Below are 25,015 nucleotides of genomic sequence, written 5' to 3' on the forward strand. Positions count from 1 at the left end.
TCCTTAAACCTTGTACTGGTAGCTTTGGCACTGTGTGCAGGTGCCAAGTCCTGCTGGAAAATGAAATCTGCATCTCCGTGAAGTGCTCTAAAACTTCCTGGTAGATGTCTGCGTTGACCTTGGACCTCAAAAAACACAGTGGACCAACACCAGCAGATGACATGGCACCCCAAACCATCACTGACTGTGGAAACTTTACACTGGACCTCAAGCAACGTGGATTCTGTTCCTCTCCTCTCTTCCTCCAGACTCTGGGACCTTGATTTCCAAAGGAAATGCAAAATTTACTTTTAGCAGAGAACATAACTTTGCACCATTCAGCACCAGTCCAGTCCTTTTTGTCTTTAGCCTAGGCGGGACGCTTCTGACACTGTCTCTTGTTCAAGAGTGGCTCGACACAAGGAATGTGAGTGGTGGTTCTTGAAGCACTGACTCCAGCTGCAGTCCACTCTTTGTGAATCTCCCCCACATTTTTGAATGGGTTTTGTTTCACAATCCTCTCCAGGGTGCGGTTATCCTTATTGCTTGTACACTTTTTTCTACCACATCTTTTCCTTCCCTTCACCTCTCTATTAATGTGCTTGGACACAGAGCTCTGTGAACAGCCAGCCTCTTTAGCAATGACCTTTTGTGTCTTGCCCTCCTTATGCAAGGTGTCAATGGTCGTCTTTTGGACAACTGTCAAGTCAGCAATCTTCCCCATGATTGTGTAGCCTACAGAACTAAACTGAGAGACCATTTAAATGCCTTTGCAGGTGTTTTGAGTTTATTAGCTGATTAGAGTGTGGCACCAGGTGTCTTCAATATTGAACCGTTTCACAATATTCAAATTTTCTGATACTGAATTTGAAGTTTTCATTAGTTGTCAGTTATAATCATCAAAATTAAAAGAAACAAGCTGAAGTGACTGTTTGAAACCTAACCCTGATAACAAATTGATCACAAGAGGGTGAATATAAGAATATAAGATGCAACTGTATAACAGTTGCATCTTGCTAAAGAAACAGCATATTTTATTGTAAGGTGGTGATACATGAGGACAAAACTCACTAAACTGTCAGGGACAGAACTCAGTACAACAGCCTGATAACGACAGTGACAGATATCACAAGATGATCATTTAAAATTGAAGACAAGTTGAATATTTAGACCCATTAAAACCACCTGTCCAATATGCGAGTGTGCCTGATGGCACATACAGTACCAGTCAAAAGTACACACCTAAGTGAGTGTGTAGAAACTTTTGACTGGTAAATGGTAAATGGACTGGTTCTTATATAGCGCTTTTCTACTCAGTATGAGCACTCAAAGCACTTACACAACACAAGTACTGGTACTGTAAGCAGCTCTGACCCATCAAGATGCAGATACTATGAGACCTCTCTGAAGGTGCCCTGTGGCATCAGGCAGCAAGGTGCTGGCAGGAGAGGCTTTAGATCCTTTAAACTGTGAGGAGAGACATCACATCTCAGAGATGAGAGATATGGGAGGCTTCAACTCTGGGTGAATATATGGTGAGACATTTATGGACGAGATGAACAGTTCACTTATTTCTCTACCTCTAGTAGCTGCAAAAACAGAATGAACAACAGCTCAACAGAGGATAGAGAGAAAAACTGTCCTCTCAGTCATTAGGCCTTACACACACACACGGATGGAAACCTGCTTCGATCTACAGAGAAACAAGGCTGCAGAAATGAGATCCTGCTGATAACAGACGCTCTTTAATCCCAACGTTTTAAAACACTGTCCAACGCCATCGTCCCCAGCCATGACAAATTTCAGCCAACACACACAGTCTTTGGTTTGTTGTAGTCTCAGTTCAAAGTGAGCGTTTGATTTGTTTGACCTGAGCTGCTGTCAGCCCCTCGAGCAAAACCACAGCTCCTATTTCACCACTAATCTGTAGTCTGAAAGAGTTGGCAGGCTCACTGCATACAGCCGCTGCCCTCTGAGTGTGTGTGCGTGTGTGTGTCTGTGTGTGTGTTTGTTTGAGAAAGAGGAAACTGTGTCTGAATGCTTAAAGCTTATGTCATTTCGGAATTCAACCTCTCCAGTAAAGATGTTGATGGCACTTGCTTGCTACAGAATTTTCTGTGCAATTTCACTGATTTACTGCCTGAGAAAGACAATGCAGCTTGTGCTGCAGTTACAGAGACATAACAACTGACACATCTGATATCAAAAGTCATGCTGGGATTATTTTTCTTTTCCACTCTCACATTCACCATTTCAAGCTCAGTGTTTCATGGTTTTAAAATCAGCATCCAGCGATGGATAGTGTTTAATAATTAGGCTGAAAAATATCATCATTAATCTGTTTTCAGGGAGCCTATCTGATTATTTTATTTGTCGTTTAGTTTCAGCTTCAGTTCACAATGCTGCACCTCGACTGCTAAGAAGATGTTCAGAACTGATGTCCAGAACTTTAAGGTCAGACTGAGTGTAGGGTTCCTAAAAAACAATGAAATCCAGCAGTTTTTAGACTTTATGATCCTGACTTTTGTTTTTCTACAGCATATGGATGGAATTGCAGGGAGCAGTGTATTTGTGTATGTATTTTATGGGCACGAGTGGTGCTGGAGACAGAAATTAGCCATCAGAACAAGGTAGGTTTTCTTTTATGGCATCATTGTTGTTGTGCATGGTCCCCGACCAAAAAAAAAAAAAAAAAAAAAAGAAAAGACAATACTTACATGTATTTGATTGGCCTCACGAGTGTCTTTCCTTGCACAAGGGTCTGCTGACAGCTGAGTTAAATGAAAATGAACTGACAGTATTTTCTAGTCTTGCTGACCACTAGGTCAATTTACACTCATAGACTGTATATAAAAATAGACATAGCCACCATTATGTCATCCACTGGTACTGAGTTCCATATTTTGAAATCTCAGTGTTAGCATTTTGGTCATTGCGATGTTTTGGCCCAGTGTTTGATGTTTTTTTGTAATTGAAGTCTGTTATTGTTTAATTTCTCTGGTTGTTTCTAAGTTTGCTTAAAGGTTAGATTCTAAGTTTGTTATAGTTTTCTGAATTCTGTCATTAGTCATAGTTATTTGTATTTAATTCCAGTTTCCCTTGTTCTTGTCTTCCCCGCGTTCTTGTATTCCAGTGTGTGTGTTATCCCTCCGGTGTCAAGTCTTTTGTGTTGCTTTTCAAGTGTCTTTTCTTCCCTGTTAGTTGCTTCCATGTCCAGTTCATGTGTCATAGTTTGGATGTCTGTGCTTTGGTGCTTCCTCTGTGAACCAGTCTTTTTCTAAGACTGTAACAGTAATGACATTTTGTGTTCTTCTTCCAGGACTGTTTTTGCATCGGAAGAATTTAAGCAGGGCATTAATATTTATGTGATTGAGCTGTGTGTGTGTGTGTGTGTGTGTGTGTGTGTGTGTGTGTGTGTGTGTGTGTGTGTGTGTGTGTGTGTGTGTGTGTGTAGGGGGGAAAGAAAGACATTGCGCTGAGTTTACATAGACTGGTGTCTGGTTTTCCCTGGCTTTTGGACTCCTTGCCCGTTTTAAATAAGGACTTTGTTACAGAAATAATTAATGATGCATCTATTTCTTCTACTGAAACTCTTGGAATGTTAATTCAAAGACTATAGTTTTTGAGACTGCTGACAATGAACTGGCCATAGAAAGGACTGTGAGCTATGCTCCTGAGAGGCACTCTGCAACCACATCCGTTCTATCCTTGGGGGCAACCAAGGACAGTTTGGAATCTCTGCCTCAAGGGGTGACAGTGGGCCCTCATAAGGAGCCCCAGTTGTGGGTGTGCAGCCGGTGTGCAGGCTGTGCAGCCTGCAGACGGTTCCCAGCCTAAAAACCCTAAACAGCCTCAGCTGCAGTGTCCGAGCCTCCTCCACATTCTCTTCAGCCTTCAGTTCCTGTACCCGTTCCTGCTCCTCAGGTGAGGGTAATCTGGTCTCAGCATTAGCCCCTGCCGTCAGTGGAGACAGCTGCATGCCCAGCGCCACTTCAGTCTTCAGGCTGATCAGCCTCATCTGCATCATCTCTGAAGGCAGAAGCAGGCTGCTTCTGTCACCTGCTTCTGCTGCATCAGAGCCGTCATCACCTACATTGTCTGTTTCAACATCTTCATCTCCTCCGTCCTCCTCCATCTTGTCCATCTTCAGAGCCTTCATCCTTGCCTGCAGTGCCAGAGCCTTGAAAACTGCCTGCACAGGAGCCCCAGTCGCCTGAGGAGATGGCTGAATGCCCTACAAGGTTCTTTCAAGAACCCAGACTGTTTCGAATATCCTAAGTGTGAGCTGCTGCAGCTCCAGCCATCAAAAGAGAAGGCTGCACAGCCTGCATGGCAGCTAAAGAATTTTTCTGAGTGTCCTGAGCCAGAGCCTGGGGGTTCGATGGGTTCTGCTCTGCCCGGGTGTCCTGAGGGTCCGGAGCCTGCGAGGTCACCTGCACCAGAGGTGTCTGGTCGCCTCTTTCATCAGACCGAGCCTGCTGAGAGTATTCGCCGCTGGGCCCCAGAACTGTTTTGTCTCTGCCACTGGCCCCACAGCCGTCCCCCAGAACTTTTTGGGCCCTCCTGTGCTGTCCCATGGTCTGGGTGGACCCCTGCTGCTTTTCTGGTTTTCCTGGCAAGCCCCCTGAATTTTTCTTTTTGACTGTGTGCTCCTGAAGTTCTTTTGGTTTTGTTTCTAAGACGTCAACAACTTATTACATTAAAAAACAAAATTTTATTCAACAACCAACTGTTCACAAGATAGCAACATTATTTGCTAAATGCATGTAATATTAAGGACACACAATAAACTTAAGCTCCCAATAAATTATCCTCATGAGACATCAACAGGGCGCAACACAAAGAAAAATCCGATAAACTCTTATGTCAAAAATATGTTTCTCAAAATTGAAAAATATTAATCAAAATATTTATCTCAAAAATAAATTAGGAATAAATTGGAGTGCCCAGAAGTAGATGCAGGTTCAGTGTAGTAGATTAACATTACCTTGCATGTGGTGTATAACATCAGAACACAGCGAAATGTTATAAACAAGAATAAAGTGACCTCTGAGCATTTGAAGGAATTAAAGCTCTAATACAGCTTTTCAAGCTGGTGTATGTTTGTATTTCTGTGTGTCACACAGTGGTGTGGACATGCCAGTCTCAATAAACACATTTATCAGTGCATCCTCCCACTTTCGGTGTTCCTGTATATTAAGCAGTGGTGCTGGCCAACAAAAACAAAAAATGCTGGGACTTTTTTCCCCTCCTGGGTCCTCCCTCTTTGTGGTCTTTTTTGTTTTTTTTTCGTCCATAAACATAATTGTCCCTCTAGCTTTTTGTTGTTTTTTTTTCCCCACTTTGTTCATTCCTTCATGTCCATTCTGATAGTTATAGCCATCTCCCTCCAGGAATTTGTGAGTCCTTACATTGATGCTTTGATTATTATTTCTGATTGTTATTCTCTCACTGATAAATTCATATATACTGTATATACCGTATACTGTATTGAGACCTGAATTGTACATCAGCGTCACCGCCATATTGGATATGGCAAACATAAACATAGAGATGCATCACTCTGGTGCTCTGTGGAGTTGTTCAAACCGTCTTACAGAAGAAACTGGATCATATGGGCCTACCTTTCACAGGTAAGAGTGAACAGTTTTTTTTATTGTATTTTTTTTTTTAAATGAAAGAAATGGCTAGGACAAAGTCCCCTTCCAGCACATCTAGTAACCATTAAAATCAACTATGCAATGAGAGCTTCATTGCTCAGTTAGAGGCAGATAGAAGAAGAGAAATTTTGCACGAAGTCCGTGAATTGTTTGTTCTTACTTATTGTTCTTTAAACCCTCTTACAGTAACTCATGTAAAATAAAATGTGCCACCATTTAAATGGTTTGACTGTAATTATCAGCAGCAGCAGAGCTGTACAGCAGTGAAACTAGGCTGTGTTGACAGTAAACAGCAGTTACCAGAGTGCAGACAGAAAAGCTTTCAGCATGGAGAGAAAAAGGAAGAGATTCAAACAGACAGTGATAATAACAGTGTGCTGACAGAGTGTCTTTGTAGCTCCACCTTATCTCCGTATACACAAAGCACTTAACACTAATTACACACAGACAGTCTGAGGCAATCCAGCTAGTGTTGGTCGTCTGCTATTTAACAAAATAATCTTTCTAAAAGACTCAGACTGGTTGAGAGCCACTGCTGCAAACACTAGTATAACTATTTAACTACACTAGTATAACTTATGAAAAAGGTCTTTTTATGTTTATTTACAGCTCTATATTTTTTCCTTGGATTCTACTGGAGTGGCTTTGCATGCTTCCTAGTTCAGTTAATCCTTATTCATCACACAGTGGGATTTGGTGCAGGGATAACTCATACAAACACTGACCTCTATTTAAAAATTTAGCCACGTTTAATAAGAGCATCCACCACTGAAACAGGATAAATGACAGGAAATAAGAAAAAGCATTAAAAGGTCCGCTGTAAAGAAGGCTTTGTGTGCAACTGTTGTGCCAGTAACAAAGTGTGGGGGGTCTATGTTAACAGGGGTAATTTTGGTAGTGTGCACACACACAGACACACACGTACCCCCCCCCCCCCCCCCCCCCCCCCCCACACACACACACACACCTGTGTGTATGAACACAGACTGTTTTAACTACCCAGAGACTGTTCGGGCAGGTCTCCTCCTCCTGTGATTGGCTGATTTCTCTTAGGCCAGACGCACTTTGATCCTCCCATTGGACACACACACACACACACACACACACACACCCTCTGTTTTCATCAGGCAGCATATAAACCATCAGGGCTCAACTGTGAATTAACGATCGGCACATTAGGTTACCTGTTTGTAAGTCTTTTCACCTCTCAGTCATCTATGCAAACTACCTGGTGGTCAGATGTGGGTGGGATGAAGGTGGGTGTTTTCTGTTGATAAAACTCTAGTTTTACCAAAGCCAGTGTCTCTTTCTTCAAAGAAATATTCAAGGTCTATGACAAGCACCAACATGATGAAGGGTTTACTGTAAATTAAAATGATGAAGGAGAGTGTGTCGTTTCCTCAGTAACACAGCAACAAACCTGCACTACAAGACTCAAGTACAATAATGTTTCAGAGATAAATGTCAAGTAACAGCCACAGCACTCATTTCCACTGTAGTTATTTGATTCAAAATTAACACATCTGAGCTTTAAAGAGGACATTTTTCCTTATTTTCTGTCATGTATCCTGTTGCATAATGGTGCATGCTCACATTTACCTCACATTTTAAAATATTCTGTTTGAGAAGGGCAGCCGATTATAAGAAAGCCAAAGAGACAAACAGCTTGTTTCAGATGATGCATAAACTGAGGGGCTGCACCATATAAGATGAATAAAGATTATTTTGAACTATAGATCCCGCAAAGCTACCCTAGAAGTGTCCAAGAATAAAAACACATAAAACATGAAAACATGGAAAATGAGCAGAATAGGCCACTCTTTAAGAGTGACAGCTAACGTGAGAACGTAAAGGAATAGTGAAGCTGTCTGAGACCGGCAGAGTGTACACAGAGTTCATCTCCGCAGTGTGACAGTGTAGCTGTGAATTATTTAACAGCAGTTCAACCTTTACAAATGGCTCTGACCTCCTGCTGGTAACTTCCACCGCCACAATCACCATTCTCAGGATGGTCTAACGCTCCAGTGGCTGGGTTCTCACTTTTTAGCGATAAGACAGGACAGACATGTTCCTCACTACTTTTTTCCATTTGTAAAACTTGCCTATTTCCAAAGTCATGCAGAAATGAAAAAACAAGGCATGACGTGTGCTTAACATATAACACATTTTTATTACACTGAAGGGAAGCAAGAAAGAGTGCTTAGTTATTCTGATGCCATATCAGACACGTGGAGACTCATGACTAATTCGACCCAGTTTGTTTAGGAGATGAAAAGAACACACAGCCTCACCTGCTGTGTGGCCTTGGTTAATAATTCAAATGTGTAAGCCTCTGAATGGCTTACACAGACATACAGCAGGTATTTTTCTGACATATTCCTGACAGACATGCATAATTACCATAAATAAGAAAATATCCCATTTTTTTTTAACCCAGTGACTCAAATTTAGTCTTTTTGTACTTTCAAGGTCAACACATGTACATTTTTTTTGTTGTTGTCCCCCTTTTACTAGAGGCTATAAATAAAAGATGAATACTACTATGACATCACCAATTTTTTGTAAACTCTTGTTTTCAGTCTTGTCATTGTTTCACTCATGTTCTTTAATTTTTGAGCCAGAAGTGACCATACTGGGAAGAAAGGGTGAGAGGCTAGAGTCATCAGCCAACGTCAGGTAGCTTTGTTAGCAAGTAGAGTATTAGCACTAATTAACGGACAAATAAAATCCTATAATTTCACAACTGAAGCACTGACTTCTTTGATGGTCTGTTAGTACAATTAACTGTATAGCAAGGGACATTATTTGTCAGATAATTGGATTAAATACTATAAAAATGGCAAAGTAAAAGTCATTGACTTGAATTAGCGGCAGTGAAACCTAACAGTAGCTATGATCACTTGTGTCAGCATCCACCTGCCACTCAAAGAGGCCACACTCCAAATAATAGCTACCTTCAGGCCTTAGTACACCTTAAACAGATGAGTTACAAAAAGAATTCACACTCTACACAGTTGTTATGGAAGGAGATATCCAAAAAAATCCAGAACTATTTTTGTAGCAGGCTGTAAAGACGTTTATTTCTGCTTCAAAGTTGGACGTTTTAACATGGGAGTCGACGGGGACTGACTCACCTTTGGAGCCAACCTCAAGTGGCCATTAGCAGAAATGCAGTTTTTGGCAGTGTTGCCTTCATTTTCAGCCCTGGAGTTCACTACTTTGTTTTCACTCTCTTTCTTTCTGTAATTAATACAAAACTTGGGTTAAGGTGTCTTATCTTTGGATTGGTGTCATTAGCTCATCCAAAGCTTTTAAGAAAAAGCATTGTTTTGGAAACTCATATTTAAAATTTGTCAATTTTGATAGATGTGTGTTCTGAAAGGGTTTCATGAGATTTTGCACAATCTTGTCAACATGCACAAAACATGCAATTAATTAACTTGTGTATTATGACAAAACAGTGCTTTAATTATAAAGTGAGCATATGGAAAAATGTGCTCAAGAATGACTCATAAATAGTACAAACCATTAATAATAATGTGCACAAATTATCAAAACAAATGACCTTGGACTGCTTGTACTGCCCTGTAAAAATCTTTTATTGATGGCAAATTATTTTAGGCATAGAAATCGAAACACTTCCCTTTCAGGTTTTCCACTTTTGCTACAAAAACCTGTAATTACATTCATTAGTGGGCAGAAATCAGATGTGCTCTGTGCCAGTGTGCAGCATGTTGGCCCAGTTCAAGCAGCGCTCCAAATGAGATATATGATTTTCACCAGGCACTGATGAAAAATGGCTTCTCCATCTGTGTATCTTCCATAAAATGGTCTAACTATAAGATACTGTTATCAAATGTTTATTCCAGCTGCTAAATATCACCACTCATTTATCTTAGCAGCGTGTACAGGTAATAGATCTCTGCACGGGTTGTTTGTGGTCTCTCCTTATGTGCTGTGCATGTGTTTCTTATAGAGATTCACATTCTGTGTGACGTCAAACCAGACAGCTGCTGCTGTTGCCGTGGTGATGCCATACCATAATGAAGCCCTTTAAGACCACACACTGCTGCTCCTGCTGCTGGCAGTCACTGCAGCTCTGCTCTCATATGAGGCGAGGAACACCTGGGGACTCACTTTGTGATCAGATTTCTAATTCAGTCATTACTGCAACTGAACCATAAATTCAACTCATTTGGCTGGCTTTTATCCCCAGGACCAGTTTTCTGCTGCTCTGTGTTGTGCTGAAGATCCTGTTTCAGTCTTTTAATATTGAAAATAATGCAAAAAATATCTAAGTAGACATTATGGGTAATGCTCTGGTGCAAGAGTCTCATTTCCAGTGTGGACTGCTACCACTGCTGATTGTTGCTGGTTTTAATTAATCACCATTAAAATAGAGTCCAGTGTGTTTTTGCCTAATAAAAGCCATCTGTTTCATCAAAACTAAAGAACGAGATCATGCTTTCAGAATTATAGCTTAGCACAATAATATATCATTTGCTCTGTGCTATAATGGCAATATCAGTGAAAAACCTGTTCCAAAGTTGTTGTATGTGTCTCCAGGGCTGAAAATTAAAGCCAGCCTATACTAAAGACTGAAGTTTCTCCCGTAGATGATATAATGATGGATAAATAAGAACAAAAAACTCAGGCATTTGAAGCAAATACAGTACAGCACCTCATATAAAAGTTTCTGCAAGTGTTTGGGCAATAAGTGTTGGGTCTGACTTCAAGAGTGAATACAATTCTCACAGACCTTTTTGGCTACAGTGACTAGAAGTACTGTATCATAAGTGGTTATTGCTACTGTCATAACCATTTCTTTTCTAAGAAATTACTGTGGCAAAATACACTGCCTGGCCAAAAAAAAAAGGCGCCATCTGGATTATAATCTGGGATTGCTGCAGTTGGTCAGGTCTAGGTTCAGCAATATTATGTGCTCAAAGAATGAGGTCAGCTGACTACCTGAATAAATTGAATGACCAGGTTATTCCATCAATGGATTTTTTCCTCCCTGATGGCACAGGCATATTCCAAGATGACAATGCCAGGATTCATTGGGCTCGAATTGTAAAAGAGTGGTTCTGGGAGCATTAGACATTTTCACACATGGACTGCCACCACAGAGTCCAGACCTCAATCCCAGTGATAATCTTTGAGATGTGTTGGAGAAGGCTTTGCGCAGTGGTCAGAATCTGCCATCATCACTGCAAGATCTTGGTGAAAAATTAATGCAACACTGGATGGAAATAAATCTTGTGATATTGCAGAAACTTATCAAAACAATGCCACAGCGAATGCATGCCGTAATCAAAGCTAAAGGTGGTCCAACTAAATATTAGTGTGGGACCTTTTTTTGTGGTGGCGACTTAATTTTTGGCCAGGCAGTGTATTTGTCAGAGTCTCTTATGTGACCTGTAGTGCTGAATTTAACCACTATGATTTAGTATGATTTAGAAATTGGCTTTGGCCAGAATATTTCCAAGACTCTCTCTAGACATTAATCTGCTCTTTGTAGTGTTTAAAATGTCAGACAGTAATTTTTGATTCCCTGAAATGCTCTCTACTGACTCTTTCTCTCTTCTTTGTTCAACAGCTGACAAGTTTGGGCATTTCAGAGAAGCAGACAATGACAGGTTAGAATTACAGCTACTTTTCCAGTTAACTGGGAGGATTACCACTTACCAACAGCCCAACCTGTCCAGATTTCTGTTTCCTTTTCTGCATTTGTTTCATCATTCTTAGGGAGCTACTGTGGATATCATTTTGCATATATTGTCACAGAGAGGGAAGAAAAAGGCAAACATAGAGACCAGAAATAGTGGAAAGTTCAAAGATTTTAATGTAAGTTTTTGTTCCCTGTAAATAACCCCACTGTCAGCTGTTGGACCTATGTGAGAGAAAAATAGTTATTAGTCTTATAAGCTGTGTCATGTCATGGCTATACTTCTGAACGTTTGACCTCAGTGGTGCAGAAACCTCAGAGCAGAAGATATATGAGACTGCTGTGGGTTGACTGAGGGTTTGCGTTACTGTAAAACCAAACTACCTGTTCCTCTGTTCCTGCCCCATCCCACCAGCCAAGTTACAGCAAACGCGCCAGTCTGCAAAATAATGGCAGCAGTACAAGTTGGGAGAAAACAGCAGAGGATTATATAGGATTTCTTTGAGTACGATAGCGAGACAGCAAGTGCCTTATTGTGTATGATGACAAAATGTGCATTACACTTCTCAAGGGGAAAACCCACTAACCTCAAAGTCCACCTGAGAAGTGCACACAATGCACTACGGAAACCCCTCTGAACTTGTGCAGTAACTTACGATGTAACCTCTCAAGAAATTTAACTACACGTCGGTTCCACGTAGCCCAGAACGATTGTGACTGGTCTGTTCAGCACTGCCAAGTCCTCTCGTGGATTTCCGGCTACTTTTCGTCACAGTTTTTGAATTTATCAGTGAGAGAATAACAATCAGGAATAATAATCAAAGCATCAACATAAGGACTCACAAATTTCTGTAAATACCTGGAGGGAGATTGCTGAAACTATCGGAATGGACGTGAAGGAAGGCACAAAGTGAAAAAACAACAACAAAAGACTAGAGGGACAATTATGTTTACAGCTGAAAAACACACTGACCACACAAAGGGAGGACCCAGGAGGGAAAACAGTCCCAACATTTTTTGTTTCTGTCAGCCAGCACCACATGTAAAACACAACCACAAAGCAAAAAAACACACAATAGATGTGAGCCACTTATGTACATAGCTCTGCAAAGACCCAGCGCTATTAGGCCTAATAGTGAGTATCTAACCAAGCTAGTGTCTCCGAGTAGCTCCTCCAGCTCCGACAGAGAACCACCATCATGGCCATGTAGCAAGGCGACAACCATAATAGACCAATTTAAGCAAAATAGATAGACACATATTTTTGAGAAAAAAAATTATTGGGAGTTTAAGTTTATTGTGTGTCCTTAATATTACACACATTTAGCACATAATGCCACCATCTTGTGAACAGATGGTTGTTGAATACAATTATTTTTAATGGTATAATTTGTTGAGGTCTTACACAATAGTTACTCTTGCACCTTGAATCTTGCACCCAACAATTTAACTATTTTTATAATTACAAACTTATATACTAATACTAAAACTAATAAAAACTAAACTAAATCTAAGCATTAAACAGACAAAAAAACACTCTAAAAACTACCGTATTTTTCGGACTATACGTCGAGTATAGGTCGCACCAGCCAAAAAATGCATAATAAAGAAGCAGAAATTCCATCTTGAACGGCAATTTAAAATAATAATGGATTAAAGAACAGGACGAACATGGTTACACCTACGTTATGCTAACGTAGCACATTCAGCTACATGACGCACAACGAACACGTGTTCGGTATGTTAACGTAACATTAAGTTATTCAGATAACCATAGCATAAAGAACATACTAATAAGTTAACCAAACCATCAATCCATTGAATTCTTCATCCTCGGTGTCACTTCTAAACAATTCCGTACACTCCGTAGACGAAGCGCCGCTTCCTCTTCTGTGTCGAGTTAGTCAGACTCGTCGTCAGCTGCAGTTCCAATTATTCCAGCCTTTCTGAATCCCAACAGGATGGTTTGTCACTGAAGCCCATGTTTTCTTGATCCATCCAATGACTTCCAGGAAAGTTGGGTGGCGCATTCTCCCAGTTGCCGTTAAGCTGTGCTCTCCATCCATCATCCACTGCGCCCACAGGTTACGCAAGACTGCCTTAAAGCTGCAGTTCACAGAGATGTCAAGTGGCTGGAGTATTTTAGTTCATGTGTTATAAATGTCACATATACGTCGCTCCGGAGTATAGGTCGCACCCCCAGCCAAACTATGAAAAAAAGTGCGACTTATACTCCGGAAAATACGGTAATTGAAACTAACTGAATGAGAGAAAAAAGTTAAAATGAAATAAAACTAAACTATACTGTAAAATCAAACTATTATAACCCTGCCTCCACCTCCAGCTCAGTTCAACCTGCTGACATCATCCCACTTGGTATAATATTTCTTGTGATGCCTGTTTATTAAACATGGATCCTGGAACAAAGTTTACCCCTTAAAAATAAAAATTATCCCCGAATATAATAATGAATATAACTCCCACAATGCATCCCAGCACCACAGTGTTAATTGTGCAGTTGTGCAAACTTGAGAAAGGAAATGATGTTGCGAGTTTAGTGAGTTAATGCAACACAAGTTGAAGATTTGGCTGAAAAGTGCACTATTGTCTTTTATATACAGACAGTGGCTCCATTTATTTGTACAGTGATATATATAAATAATATATTAGCATTACAGAATATGCTTGATTTAGTAAGTTTTATTTTTTAATTTTACAGACATTTGAGGGTCTTAAACTCTTAATTATTGATCATAGTGGGATTAATTTTCTCTATGACTATGTTTTATAAAAAAACACATTGATGTCTCATTTTATTCTATTTGATTCTTTTTTCCCCCAAAAAAATCAATCTGCACATCACAGAAGTATGATCAGGATGCTGAGTGCCTTGGCCTCATCTATTAAAACCATAAAAATATTTTCTCTTCACTAAGATTGTATGCTCGGTGCATGGTGTAGCTCTGATTTCCTACTGGATCCTGATGTAAAGTAGCACAGCTGTGGTATACAGCAGAGCAGTCAGAGCAGGAATAATGAGCATCATACCAGAGACAGAGATCAAAGAGAGAAAAAGATTATAAAGGTCAGTTTTCTAGGTTACCAATTTCGATTAGTTCGTCTAATGCAGGAATGGACTGGTTCTTATGGTTTCTACTGTACTTTGAGTACTTAAAGCACTTAATACAACATGCCTCATACAAGCGCTTCTTTCTATGGCTAAGTGCTTTCTATCTAATATTCACAGGCATACTTCGACGGTGGCATCGAAGAGCAGCTTGGGGTTCAGCATCTTGCCCAAGGATACTTTGGCATGCAGACTGGAGCAGCTAGGAATCAAACCACCAACCTTCCGATTATTAGGTGACCTGCTCTAGACTGGTACCTCCCGGTATTTGGTTGTGCAAATCAGTGCCATGTAGGCGGGTGCAGATGGCACTATGCTTGGGTCAAATGCTGAAAAGTGGGCCTGAACTGAGCAACAGCAGAGATCATCAACACGTCAAAGATCAAAGCACAGACAGTTTTCATTGTTTCACTACAGCTATTTGTTTGTCTTTGGTCTTCTAGCTGAAGGACAACAGCACAAGAAAACATAGCCTACATGTTCCACACATTTTTGAGACTGACGCCTGGTGACCGTAACTGTGCAGCTACAATATGCAGAAGACCATCTACAAAGCTGTGCAAAGCTCTGCATAGGAGCAGCACACTATGGTACTGGTCCTTTAACATTAACACAGTACATTTTGCAGGCAATTATTCACATGGATAGTTGAGGTCACTTAACTTAAAAACATACCTAAGCTGGAATGATGTCTTGCAAATTACCTATGATGTTTTTTTTTGTTGTTGTTGTTATGCTAGTGGCAACCAGTGTAGCTTTCAGCAGTGATGCGGACCGGAAGTCTCCTTTCTTTATAAATGATTTGAGTTTTCACACAGCTGGAGGTCAGTTTTTTTTCAAACTTTTGTGATGTGTTCCCTAACATCCACTGATTTATGATAGTCAATTGAGATTTCCTGTCAATGTAAAAAGTGCTGAACAAGGTGTTTCTTTTGTTGGTTAAACAAGGAAGTTGGTGTCTGACTTTTGAACCGCTATCTGACCACGATGAAAATCCTAAAAATGCTGCAATGTGTACACTGCAGATATGACATCATTCACCTTCGCCTGAGATGACATCATTAAACAACAAGCTGCCAAAGAAGGCCATCTGTGAGTTCCTGAGGACTCAACCCCACCAACACACACACACACACACACACACACACACACACACACACACACACACACACACACACACACACACACACACACACACACACACACACACACACAGCATATACTGACTGCAGCAGCATCCACAGGGATTCACTTTATTACCGTCTGTCTAAAACACACCGTTTCCAACTTGCACAGACAAGCGCCGAACAATTACACATGCAGTCCAACGGGTAAGATTATTTTCCCTTTTTGAATGCCTGGTATAAATGTTTGTAGAACAAAACACTCATTTTTAATCACTTTCTGTCTCACAGAAGAAGAGACTTCCAGTGAGCAATTCTCTGTTTTTCAATGGAGAAGTTCAAGGTACAGCATACACTCAGGAATACAACTGGAGCACATTCAAATTCAACTCTGACATTTTTTTAAAACACACCTTTTGCAGCAGCTGCTGAAGCTTGTGGGTACTGTAGTTGACATTCAAGATAACAAATTAATGGAGATAATGTGATTTGTGAAGAACAAAAGGTCAAACCCGAACCCTGCAGAATAATGTAATTATTCAGAGCTGCCAGAACATGTTACATTACTATGGTTGCCAATTTTATAGATGACATATAATAACATGTTAGTCAACAGCTCCTACCATCAGCACCTGGATTTGATTGTGGTTTAGTTGTATAAAATCATTTGACTGGTTATGTTTTGCTTTTACATCCTGGTACCACCATATAGACAGTTCTAGGTGACTCAGTCTGTTTGGTCTGGAGCAGCTTTTATTGACAGCTTAAATACAAGAGATTGTACTTGAACCCACCAAACCAAACAGGCAGAAATGTTCACATACTTCTGTAACCTTTAGAACTGTTGGATGTTTAGTTTGGTGTTCAAATGAAGGGAAATCTAACATCTCTAGTCTGTCTAGAAAATAAATTCATAGTTTTTTCCTCTAGTGGGCTAAATTGAATTTCACTGCACTGCAACTTTCAGTGAAAGATGGTTATGATCTAAATCTGTTTTTCCTGGCTCAAAATGGGCCTTTATGCGTGACTGTGCACATACACATGATTGGTCCACATATAGTTAAGGCAATAAGTCCTTATACATTACCAGTCAAAAAATGTATGTTTGAGCAATTAAAACTTCATTTGAAAAAAATAAATAAGTTTAGTTTTATTACAATAACAATCCTCGTAATTTTCCTCTGGGGGAACCCAAAACCTCTTTGGGGGTTGCCAACATTTTTTATTTGCAGGAAAACCCTGTAATCGAAAGTTTCAGCCCACATTCAGGGGAAGGCCCAGTATTTCAACATGAATAACATCTTAAAGCTGCTTAAAGAACTGGTTTTACCAGCTTTAGCAGGACTTATTTTTCTTTTTTAGTTCTACTCAGGAAGTGAAAAACTTGAGACTAAAATTACTTTCTGTGAGGGTCTCCTGCATGTTTTTGCAGAGCTCCTGGAAGAAGTCTATGCAAGCTCTGGGAGAACTTAGGCCTGCCAATTTGAACCCAGGGTCCCTCACAGCAGAAGGGTCTTGTGATTGAACCCAGAGGGAACACAGCAGCGCTAACCACCGAGGCACTGTGCTCCCCTTCAGTGGCTTGCACAGAGTCCTGACTTCAACATCAGTAGGATTAAGAGAAAGCACTTTGTGAGCCAGACCTTGTGACCTAACATGGGCCCAGCACCTCACTGATGCTCCTGTGGCTGCACAGGTTCAACATCTGGAGAAGCGATGCCTGTTGCAGCAGCTGATCTGGAGTAAGATCAGAGACTTGTGAAGAAGCTGTTGTTGATTTGCACTCATGTCATTGTAATCATAAAGCCAAATAAGGCTGATATTTGTATTTGCTGGGAACTCAAAAATTTGCAAATCAAGAAGACTAGCAGGAGTTTTTACCCTTTAGCTTAACCAAAACCAACTAAATACACTGGAAATGTTTTAACCCAGAAACAACATCTGGCCTCTACTGCCTTTGGTGGCTCATAAGCTGCTATAGTTTTTATAGCCAACAATTAGGCTGCCGACAGGATGCGATGCTGTGTAAATGGTAAATGGACTAGTTCTTATATAGCGCTTTTCTACTCAGTCAGAGCACTCATACAACACGTTTTTTACATTTACCCATGCACACCCATTCATACAAGCACTTCCATGTTAACTAAGCTAAGTGCTTTTTTAATTATATAACATTCATACACATTCACACTCCGACGGAACAGTCGGAGAGCAACTTGGGGTTAAGTATCTTGCCCAAGGATACATTGGCATGTATCCTTGGGCTGCACCCCAGTAGTGTGCAGTCAGCAGACAATCAGGCTATGAGCAGATGGAGTGAGACACTGAACAAAAAAAAAAGTTCCCACTTTGATTTGGACATCGTCTTCACAAGCTCTCCTGATACTGTTTGATGCAACTGAATAATTTTTCAGTGTGTGGAGAAAAAAAAGTATTTCCATAGCACAAGTGATGTAAATAAGATTCATCATCCAGTAATCTGATGATTTGGTTTTCCTTTTGGTACTACATTTCAGAATGAACCAAAACCACACTGTTTTCATCTCTTCTTCCCTTCCTGCCTTTCTCCTTTTCTGTCTATTTTTGCCTTATCAACTGCTGCTGTTTACCCTCTTCTCTTTTCCACAGCTTTCCCTTCCCTCCCTTTTCTCCTCATCTCTGCATTTTCTTTCTTTGTATCTCCTTTTTATTGTAGGGTCTTTACCTTACCTTACCCTGAAGTGACAGTTTGTTGTGATTTGGTGCTATATAAATAAAATTGAACTGAATTGAACTTTGCTCTTTCAAACTTCCTTTTCCTGTCATTAAATCACTTACTTTATTACTAATTTAACTCTTCTCTCCTTTCTTCTCCATCTCATCATATTTTTCCTGCTCTTGTTCCTTGTGTCCGATCTCCTGCCTTCTTTTCCTCCTCTGTCCAACCCAATTACAAGGTGCTTACATACTGGCATGGGCCCTGAAAAATAAATAAATAAAGGACACTGCTGACCAATCCTTTAAGGACATCATCATCCTTGGCAGCAGGTCGTTATGGCAACCACACCAACACACACAATATGATGTAGGCAGATGAAGGATGACACTGGCTGCACCTCATCTCTAGTGTTTGTGGTGTGAGTGTAAAATACAATAAAGAAAAGGAAACAGAGTCAAAATACAGTAATATCATCACAAGAAGAAGAAGAAGAAGAAACAACATCTCATTTTCATGTATAGTCAGTGTAGTATTCAAAGTATGTGCACACTACCACCAGAGTGCAATAAGCCTAACAAAGCACACAAAGGGCAAAAAACATCCAAACAGCCACACTTCGTTATGATTTTTTTTAAAATAAGGGAAACATTAAAAAAAATTATGACTCATGTTAGACAGCCTAAATCAAATTTGCTGATACATGCAATACTCAGTTTCTACACATAATAGGTGTATGTAGAAGATGGATGTAGCTTCTGGGTCTGAAACATGAAGCCAATGCAAGTGTGCCTTAAACCTGCAGTCTGTTTAATGGCCAGAAGGGGGCGATTAACGTGGTTTCCAAATTAAGCCTGACTGCATGGATGTCTGTGGGAAAATGACCTTTTAGCTCACTTGATTTATAAGTAAACTTTTTCCTGATGAGTTTATGGTCTCAGTCAGCAGTTTCAAGTCTTATTGAATACTGCTCAAAGCTCATTTTGTACAATACGGTCCCATTAGTTCTTTGGAGAAAGCAGAATATGCTTTGGGGTGAGATTGTGACTTATGATTTAAAAATACATTTAGAAAACAAGATGGCAACAGACAAATGCTGAGCCAAGGTCTTTGCAAAGAAATCAGTTATGTGTATACAGACAGTCTCTGTCAGAGCTGTCATTTCCATGATTCACTGTCTGTGTAACGAGCAGTGCAATGAGTACTGAGAGTTCATATTTAGGCTTCCCTCTGGGGTTCAAAGGGATAAAACCCTGCTACATGCCCGCTCTCAGCTCACTAAGAGGAAACACTGAAGCAGTTCCTTTTCTGCTGAGGGACTAATCAATGGATACAATCGAACCAAATAAATGCAAACAGGTGGGAACATACTGAAATTTGAATGAAAGCCGAGCAGACCACTTCTGATAAGACCACTGAAGGATGGATAAGATAAGAAAAGATAAGAACAGAGAGACAGATGCAGCTAGATGGGTGTAGAGACAGAGATACTGTTTCTGCTGCTCAGACTGAATTCTGCAGTGATTTCCATCTTGTTGCTATGAGCAATAGCAGCAGCCGGCTGGACATGACAGCCAACAGCCTCCCTCTCCTCTCCACCCCTCCACCTTTTTCATCGTCCCTCTCTTCCAATCACCATCTGCCCTCTCTTTCTCTACCTCATCCTCTCCCATTTTTCTCTACTCCCCATCATTATAGTATTTTAACTTCTTGCAATTTCCCCCAAATTACAATTCACACCCACAGCTTTCATTTATTTTTCAAATTTCACCCTCTTTTATCCATGTCTCTTCACTAATCTAGAAATGCAGGGTATAAGGATGAAATGGAATAATACGGGTAGAATCAGTAGGAATAACATTTGATTTCATAAAACAACACCGGCATCACAGCAGGTGTCACTGCGGGCTCGGCAAGATTAAAACCATCATGACTAATCTTTCCACCTCTTTATAATACTCCTCATCACCAGAAATGATTCCATTTAATAAGGTTTAATAATAGTAATAATAATAATAATAATAATACAATAATGCATGAAAATTAATATTTGGTATGACCACCTTTCTTCTTCAGCAGGGCCTGAACTCTCTTAGGCAAACTTTCCTCTAATTTCTTTAATCCTAGAACACCAACATCAGGTGATTTTTTGCCCATGTGCTTCTTGAAGGACAGTCAAAGCTCTTCTTTTGATATTGGCTGCCTTTTGCTGTGTTCTCTGTCAAGATGATCCCACACTGCTTCAGTAATGTTGATGTCCTGGCTCTGATAGTGTTCTACTGTCTTTTTCCATCTATTTGTGCTTCTACTGCATTTGCAGTGTGTTTGGGATCATTGTCATGCAGATAAATAAAGCTGTTGCCAATCAGATGCTTACGAGATGGTGTTGCATGATGGATCAAAATCTGTATTCATAATTCCATCATTTAAAATTTTTTTTTGGCCTTTGTGGCTTTATTTGACAGTGTAGAGAGACCGGAAAATGGGAGGAGCGAGATGGGAAAAGACAAAGAAAGTAAATGGCAACAGGTCGGGACATGAACCTGCGCCGCCTGCAGGTGGCATACGCAGTTGACTGCTCATCTGCTGAGCTCATCCACTGAGCCACTCTGGCGCCGATAATTTCATAATTTTTTACAAGATCTCCAACATCACTGGCTGAGATGCAGCAACAAACAGGACAGAGCCTCCACTGTGTTTTACAGATAGCTGCAGACACTCACCTTTGGACCTCTCTCCTGACCTCCTCCACACACACATACTAATAAAGATTTGAACCAAAAATTTCAAACTTGGATTCATCACTCCATAAGACCTGTTTTCAGTCCAGTTCTTGTGTAATGCGGCATAATTCAGCCTTAAGAATGGCTTCTTGAGGAAGAAGACCATTTCTGATGATCTTTTTTCCTCTCTTTCTTAAACATGACTTTTAGATGCTGTTCATCTGCTGCAGACAGATTTGTTGACCGGACACTTCCTCAAGTTTTTTTTTAAAAGACCCACTGCACAAGACATGCCACATTTTCAGCTAATAGCTCTTTGGTAATCATAATCTTTGTTGGCGCAAAAATACTATTTCTGTCAAATTGTGTTATCTTTGGCATTTGTCATAGATTCAGCTAAAGAAATGGAACAAATGATGTGTTTTTATGCCAGGCTGCTAGTAACAAAGCACCTAAAGATACTATTTAAAACTGGTTATTTTCCAGGTTGTTTGTTATGTGTAGACACAACACAGGTTCATCCCTTGAGCTAGGTGCTTTTTTCGCTAGAATGATTCATAGGTCAGAGTAAAGTGGCTCAAACAAATAAATCACTCCTCTGAAAATGGTCAGGTACAAAAACTGGACTGAAAATTTGTGAAAAAGCAGCTGCTCTCTAAAGAAAAACTTTGAAAGATGTTAAGAAAGCCTTGGGAAGTATTGCTCAAAAAAAAAAAAAAAAAGAACAGAGATGGAGCTCCCCAGAAAAAAAAAGGAGTTACCTGTGCTAAACAAGAAAACTATAAACCATGGAATACACACAGAAACACACACTGTCTCACAAACATACCCACAAAGCCCTTCTCCTTCTTCTAATCAATCTAGGAAGCGACCTCTATTGATGTTACAGTCCAGTGATCGAGAAGACAGCCACCTCTGATCATTTGTCAATAACAGAAAAGTAAAAATCAATATCAAGTGTGCAACCTGCTTCAAAAACAGCAGCACAGAATACTGAGACCTCCTGCTGTTTGATGATTGAGGAAGAATACATCTAAAGCTTCAGAATGGTTCTTGTTTCTTGGGCTCTTTTCCCAAGTCTGCAGTCAACTGTTGCTGTGTAAGTCGCTGAGGATTTTACATTTGGGTGATAAGTCTGAGATTGCACAACTGTGCTTTAAAAGAACCACCAACCAACAAAACAACCAATCTGAGGCCAGAATAATTAGTAAAAACAGTAACAAAGTTTCCCCTACTGCTGATAAAAGTGTAGATGAACTTAATCTATCTGTCCAGCCAAAGCACACAATGACAAGCAACAGCTTTTAAATGCAATTCTTGGGTTTTCAGACAGAAATTTCGCTCAGCACATTCATTCAGTTTCTCACTGGACCAGTTGTGTGTTAGCTGTATGCTACTGAAAGCAGAAATGGAGGTCATGTGTAGGAGTGTTTCCATTTTCAGCACAGCACTTTCTGTGATTTCTCTCCATCTTCTCTCCTTTTTCCCCTCACACATTTGTACAAGTATAAAGCAAATTCATAAAGCCCCAGGAAATATTTCACTTCCTCTCTTTCGCCATTCTTTAAAGCACTTGCAGCAGCCCACTCGTCTGGCGTGCTTCCAGCCTTTGAACCTGGACGCTCTCTCGTCTCCTCTTTTAGTTGTTGCTGGACAAAAACCTTTGCCTAAGCAGCTTTTAGTTTTTATCCTCCAAGCTACTGGAACAGTCTACTGAAGGGTCTGAAAAAAGATGAGAGTCTCGCTATGGTGAAACAAAAACCTAAAACCTTTCAGGGCCTTCTCCTAGTCACCATTTATTTTCACATTTTAACTCCCTGTCTTTTAGCAATTTTAATTTTATTTATTTAAGAAAAATTTTATATAATTAATTAATTAATTATTTTTATTTTTTACATTTTATTGTTTTTTTCAAGATAATCTCAGATTTGATTGTACTGGTTATTCTGACTTCTTTCTACTAAGGTTTGATTAATTGGTTCCCACAACATTTTCTTGACTAGATTCTTATGTCAAAATAACCCCACTAACGATGGTAAAACTCCAACAGCAACAACTTTATTGCTCTATTATTGCTTGAGCATTGCTTTCAACCTGTAGCATTCATCTGGATCATCACAATACATTTTACAGACAGCACTTTGCACATATGTTATTGAGTAAAAAATTAGAAGAGACTGGCCATTACATCCAACTGTCCAGCTTTATCACATAACACATAGCCATCAATCCACTCAACCAGGTACTTGAGCAGAAAAAAATTAACCAGTCATATACATGTATATTGGTTACATAATATGATCTAAATGTAACCTCCTGACACTTTAGCTCTTGTCCATGCACTCTGGAAGTACGTGAAGTTATTCCATAAACCTCTGTTGTTTCTAAAATAACCCCATAATGTATAATGTATAATGCATAATGTATTTCATATATAACAACAACAAATCCAGTGTGTTTGGTGCTTATTGGCTGCCAAACAGCCAATAACTTAGTATTTAGTTAAGTTAGTATTTAGTGTTTTTGCCCTTTTGTATCAACAGTCAGGTAAATACAACCAAGAAGACATCACAATTATAGACATTACACACGTGAAAGTGCTGCACAACAACAGCAACAATCAAAGCACAACTCTGTACACACACGTCATCATATTGCCTGGATTTGTTGGACCAAGGTATCTCCGGATATGTGAGGTTCACAAAGGTGGTACCCTTGTACCTCCGTCCTGATGGGAGAAACTTGCATTCACCATAGAGGGGCTGTGTTACATCACCCTAACCTCACCACTCAACACACACAAAGCTCTGACATTCTTGTATTGCTGTTGTCCTGCAATTGCACTGAACATATTTACAATTTAACTGAGTTTGTTCTTATTAACTGCAGACAGTGAAAAGTATCTGGGAATAAAATAGGAACTTAGAATTTGTCACCTTTTTAAAATTATGGCCTGAGTAATTTTTTAACAAAAGTTTTATTTTTGCCTAAATCATCATGTTTGCGTTGTTTCATTCAGTTTTTGGACTTTTGACTTAGGATATTATTTTAACAAGGTGACGATTATTCTTTATATATAAAAGAATCAAATTGTTGCAGCCTCTGTGCAAATTATAATCTTTGTAATTCCTTCTTGTAAATGATGTTCTTGAATCACATGACAGTTCTTTAATCTGTTGCTATACGTGGTGTCACTTTAGCTTTCTGCAATTAAACACCAACAAAATAAAAGAAAATTATTTTTATTTTAAACCAAGTAGGAAGACACACCAACGGGTACCTTTAAGTGGTGACTATTGAGCTTGTAAATATAACATAAATATTTAAGGATATAAATATTTAAGGATACACTGTAAACCCGGATAAGTTGAATCTACTTTAAAAAACCAAGGTAACTCATTGTCTTAAACTTTTTAAGTAATGAAACCCATACAGACACAGAGAGAACATACATGAGTCCACACAGCAAGAGTCCCAGGCTAAGGTGGAATTGAACCCAGTCTATCAGATAACTATTCTAGCTGTGAGGCAGCAGGGCTAACCACCACGCCACCATGCTGCCCAGTAACGCAAATATTTTTTACAGTGTTAAACTGTGTCTGTTTAAATTTGGTAAATAAACAAACATGATAAAACTCGGCCCTGCTGAACACTGCTACATTAACATTTACAAATAACATTTGTCCATGGAACAATAAAAAACTATACGAGACAGCGTTGTGAACAAAAACCAAACAAAAACACCAAATGTCTTCTATTCCAAAAAGCGAGAGGCCAAGCCGGAATTGAACCCAGACCTTCTACAAGGCATTCTACCTGTGAGGCAGCAGTGCTAACCATCATGCCACCACGCAGCTGTGCATTAAGTCAGTCTGTTAAAACTGGTATAAACTAGATTTTTAGCAGGTGCAAAACTTGATGATATTAAGTTGTTTGAACTCAAACACATGATTACAATACGATAGACCATCAAAAAGTACAGTCTACTCAGCATTAACAAGTAATGTTCACATTCTAGCCAATTTTAATTAATATGAAC

The 25,015-nt window shown here is 39.7% G+C and overlaps 1 protein-coding gene across 1 annotated transcript in view; it reads right to left on the minus strand.

Annotated features, from left to right (window-relative positions):
• LOC115788647 (protein MTSS 1-like) overlaps positions 1-25,015 on the minus strand; it is an 86,572-nt gene that overhangs the window by 46,233 nt on the left and 15,324 nt on the right. The window lies entirely within an intron of this gene.

This window comes from Archocentrus centrarchus, chromosome 11, assembly GCF_007364275.1.
Source record: "Archocentrus centrarchus isolate MPI-CPG fArcCen1 chromosome 11, fArcCen1, whole genome shotgun sequence".
In the NCBI taxonomy this organism is placed as follows: Eukaryota; Metazoa; Chordata; class Actinopteri; order Cichliformes; family Cichlidae; genus Archocentrus; species Archocentrus centrarchus.